Raw genomic sequence first — 5,000 nt, forward strand, 5'->3', positions numbered from 1 at the left:
CTGAAAAAATTTCCAAGTTTGGCTGACTTAGAAAAAATTCGAGAACCAGGATGAGGAGGGGGAAAATGTGGCCAGTCAGGCCGACCTGAAGTGCCTCTTAGGCGGATAGGGGTTGGGCGAAACTCCCTTGAAAGTGGCACTCTGAAAAAATTTCCAAGTTTGGCTGACTTAGAAAAAATTCGAGAACCAGGATGAGGAGGGGGAAAATGTGGCCAGTCAGGCCGACCTGAAGTGCCTCTTAGGCGGATAGGGGTTGGGCGAAACTCCCTTGAAAGTGGCACTCTGAAAAAATTTCCAAGTTTGGCTGACTTAGAAAAAATTCGAGAACCAGGATGAGGAGGGGGAAAATGTGGCCAGTCAGGCCGACCCGAAGTGCCTCTTAGGCGGATAGGGGTTGGGCGAAACTCCCTTGAAAGTGGCACTCTGAAAAAATTTCCAAGTTTGGCTGACTTAGAAAAAATTCGAGAACCAGGATGAGGAGGGGGAAAATGTGGCCAGTCAGGCCGACCCGAAGTGCCTCTTAGGCGGATAGGGGTTGGGCGAAACTCCCTTGAAAGTGGCACTCTGAAAAAATTTCCAAGTTTGGCTGACTTAGAAAAAATTCGAGAACCAGGATGAGGAGGGGGAAAATGTGGCCAGTCAGGCCGACCCGAAGTGCCTCTTAGGCGGATAGGGGTTGGGCGAAACTCCCTTGAAAGTGGCACTCTGAAAATATTTCCAAGTTGGGCTGACTTAGAAAAAATTCGAGAACCAGGATGAGGAGGGGGAAAATGTGGCCAGTCAGGCCGACCTGAAGTGCCTCTTAGGCGGATAGGGGTTGGGCGAAACTCCCTTGAAAGTGGCACTCTGAAAAAATTTCCAAGTTTGGCTGACTTAGAAAAAATTCGAGAACCAGGATGAGGAGGGGGAAAATGTGGCCAGTCAGGCCGACCCGAAGTGCCTCTTAGGCGGATAGGGGTTGGGCGAAACTCCCTTGAAAGTGGCACTCTGAAAAAATTTCCAAGTTTGGCTGACTTAGAAAAAATTCGAGAACCAGGATGAGGAGGGGGAAAATGTGGCCAGTCAGGCCGACCTGAAGTGCCTCTTAGGCGGATAGGGGTTGGGCGAAACTCCCTTGAAAGTGGCACTCTGAAAAAATTTCCAAGTTTGGCTGACTTAGAAAAAATTCGAGAACCAGGATGAGGAGGGGGAAAATGTGGCCAGTCAGGCCGACCTGAAGTGCCTCTTAGGCGGATAGGGGTTGGGCGAAACTCCCTTGAAAGTGGCACTCTGAAAAAATTTCCAAGTTTGGCTGACTTAGAAAAAATTCGAGAACCAGGATGAGGAGGGGGAAAATGTGGCCAGTCAGGCCGACCTGAAGTGCCTCTTAGGCGGATAGGGGTTGGGCGAAACTCCCTTGAAAGTGGCACTCTGAAAATATTTCCAAGTTGGGCTGACTTAGAAAAAATTCGAGAACCAGGCTGAGGAGGGGACCATCTGGCAAGGGAGTCCGACCTAAAGTGCATCTAAAGCGGATATGGGTTGGTCGAGCCTCCCTTGATTTGCCCTGGAGCTCCCACGTCTTAAAAAGGTCTCTCCTATAATTGTACACCAACCATTTTGAGGTTTGGGTGCAAACCTCTCGAATGGGGGGACTCGGTCCCCTATCTACAGCGCCCCTAATGACGACAGGTGGTACTGCGCCCCTGGTAGCCCGGCCATTGAAAATGAATGGGCCCATTCATTTCAATGGGGAATTTCGACCCCTGGTTGCCCGCCATTCATTTCAATGGGGAATTTCGACCCCTGGTCGCCCGCCATTCATTTCAATGGGGACTTTCGACCCCTGGTTGCCCGCCATTCATTTCAATGGGGGATTTCGACCCCTGGTCGCCCGCCATTCATTTCAATGGGGGATTTCGACCCCTGGTAGCCCGCCATTCATTTCAATGGGGGACTTCGACCCCTGGTAGCCCGCCATTCATTTCAATGGGGGACTTGGACCCCTGGTAGCCCGCCATTCATTTCAATGGGGGATTTCGACCCCTGGTCGCCCGCCATTCATTTCAATGGGGGACTTGGACCCCTGGTAGCCCGCCATTCATTTCAATGGGGGATTTCGACCCCTGGTCGCCCGCCATTCATTTCAATGGGGGATTTCGACCCCTGGTAGCCCGCCATTCATTTCAATGGGGGACTTCGACCCCTGGTTGCCCGCCATTCATTTCAATGGGGGATTTCGACCCCTGGTCGCCCGCCATTCATTTCAATGGGGGATTTCGACCCCTGGTAGCCCGCCATTCATTTCAATGGGGGACTTGGACCCCTGGTAGCCCGCCATTCATTTCAATGGGGGATTTCGACCCCTGGTAGCCCGCCATTCATTTCAATGGGGGACTTGGACCCCTGGTAGCCCGCCATTCATTTCAATGGGGGATTTCGACCCCTGGTCGCCCGCCATTCATTTCAATGGGGGATTTCGACCCCTGGTAGCCCGCCATTCATTTCAATGGGGGACTTCGACCCCTGGTTGCCCGCCATTCATTTCAATGGGGGACTTCGACCCCTGGTTGCCCGCCATTCATTTCAATGGGGGACTTCGACCCCTGGTTGCCCGCCATTCATTTCAATGGGGGATTTCGACCCCTGGTCGCCCGCCATTCATTTCAATGGGGGACTTCGACCCCTGGTTGCCCGCCATTCATTTCAATGGGGGATTTCGACCCCTGGTTGCCCGGCATTCGTTCCTATGTGGCGGGGGATTTCAACCCCAGGTCGCCCTCGTGTGGTTCTTTTTGGCGCAGCTGACGGGCTCCGCTGCTCGTGGAGGTTTGCTAGTGGAGGATAACCCCCTGCCTGGGCAACTCGAACGCCCGGCATTCGTTCCTATGTGGCGGGGGATTTCAACCCCAGGTCGCCCTCGTGTGGTTCTTTTTGGCGCAGCTGACGGGCTCCGCTGCTCATGGAGGTTTGCTAGTGGAGGATAACCCCCTGCCTGGGCAACTCGAACGCCCGGCTCCCCCCGGTCCGCTGGAGCTCCTCCAACGGCCAGCAACAAGCCCCGAAGACGGGCGCGCTCCCCCCGGTCCGCTGGAGCTCCTCCAACGGCCAGCAACAAGCCCCGAAGACGGGCGCGCTCCCCGCGGTCCGCTGGAGCTCCTCCAACGGCCAGCAACAAGCCCCGAAGACGGGCGCGCTCCCCCCGGTCCGCTGGAGCTCCGCCAACGGCCAGCAACAAGCCCCGAAGACGGGCGCGCTCCCCGCGGTCCGCTGGAGCTCCTCCAACGGCCAGCAACAAGCCCCGAAGACGGGCGCGCTCCCTCCGGTCTGCTGGAGCTCCTCCAACGGCCAGCAACAAGCCCCGAAGACGGGCGCGCTCCCCGCGGTCCGCTGGAGCTCCTCCAACGGCCAGCAACAAGCCCCGAAGACAGGCGCGCTCCCCCCGGTCCGCTGGAGCTCCGCCAACGGCCAGCAACAAGCCCCGAAGACGGGCGCGCTCCCCGCGGTCCGCTGGAGCTCCTCCAACGGCCAGCAACAAGCCCCGAAGACGGGCGCGCTCCCCGCGGTCCGCTGGAGCTCCTCCAACGGCCAGCAACAAGCCCCGAAGACGGGCGCGCTCCCCCCGGTCCGCTGGAGCTCCGCCAACGGCCAGCAACAAGCCCCGAAGACGGGCGCGCTCCCCGCGGTCCGCTGGAGCTCCTCCAACGGCCAGCAACAAGCCCCGAAGACGGACGCGCTCCCCCCGGTCCGCTGGAGCTCCTCCAACGGCCAGCAACAAGCCCCGAAGACGGGCGCGCTCCCCGCGGTCCGCTGGAGCTCCTCCGACGGCCAGCAACAAGCCCCGAAGACGGGCGCGCTCCCCGCGGTCCGCTGGAGCTCCTCCGACGGCCAGCAACAAGCCCCGAAGACGGGCGCGCTCCCCCCGGTCCGCTGGAGCTCCTCCAACGGCCAGCAACAAGCCCCGAAGACGGGCGCGCTCCCCGCGGTCCGCTGGAGCTCCGCCAACGGCCAGCAACAAGCCCCGAAGACGGGCGCGCTCCCCGCGGTCCGCTGGAGCTCCGCCAACGGCCAGCAACAAGCCCCGAAGACGGGCGCGCTCCCCGCGGTCCGCTGGAGCTCCTCCAACGGCCAGCAACAAGCCCCGAAGACGGACGCGCTCCCCCCGGTCCGCTGGAGCTCCTCCAACGGCCAGCAACAAGCCCCGAAGACGGGCGCGCTCCCCGCGGTCCGCTGGAGCTCCGCCAACGGCCAGCAACAAGCCCCGAAGACGGGCGCGCTCCCCGCGGTCCGCTGGAGCTCCGCCAACGGCCAGCAACAAGCCCCGAAGACGGGCGCGCTCCCCGCGGTCCGCTGGAGCTCCTCCAACGGCCAGCAACAAGCCCCGAAGACGGACGCGCTCCCCCCGGTCCGCTGGAGCTCCTCCAACGGCCAGCAACAAGCCCCGAAGACGGGCGCGCTCCCCGCGGTCCGCTGGAGCTCCTCCGACGGCCAGCAACAAGCCCCGAAGACGGGCGCGCTCCCCGCGGTCCGCTGGAGCTCCTCCGACGGCCAGCAACAAGCCCCGAAGACGGACGCGCTCCCCCCGGTCCGCTGGAGCTCCTCCAACGGCCAGCAACAAGCCCCGAAGACGGGCGCGCTCCCCCCGGTCCGCTGGAGCTCCGCCAACGGCCAGCAACAAGCCCCGAAGACGGGCGCGCTCCCCGCGGTCCGCTGGAGCTCCTCCAACGGCCAGCAACAAGCCCCGAAGACGGACGCGCTCCCCCCGGTCCGCTGGAGCTCCTCCAACGGCCAGCAACAAGCCCCGAAGACGGGCGCGCTCCCCGCGGTCCGCTGGAGCTCCTCCGACGGCCAGCAACAAGCCCCGAAGACGGGCGCGCTCCCCGCGGTCCGCTGGAGCTCCTCCGACGGCCAGCAACAAGCCCCGAAGACGGGCGCGCTCCCCCCGGTCCGCTGGAGCTCCTCCAACGGCCAGCAACAAGCCCCGAAGACGGGCGCGCTCCCCGCGGTCCGCTGGAGCTCCG

The sequence above is a fragment of the Leptonotus elevatus genome, unplaced genomic scaffold, assembly GCF_054856555.1.
Source record: "Leptonotus elevatus isolate MCC_2025b unplaced genomic scaffold, RoL_Lele_1.0 HiC_scaffold_96, whole genome shotgun sequence".
NCBI lineage: Eukaryota > Metazoa > Chordata > Actinopteri > Syngnathiformes > Syngnathidae > Leptonotus > Leptonotus elevatus.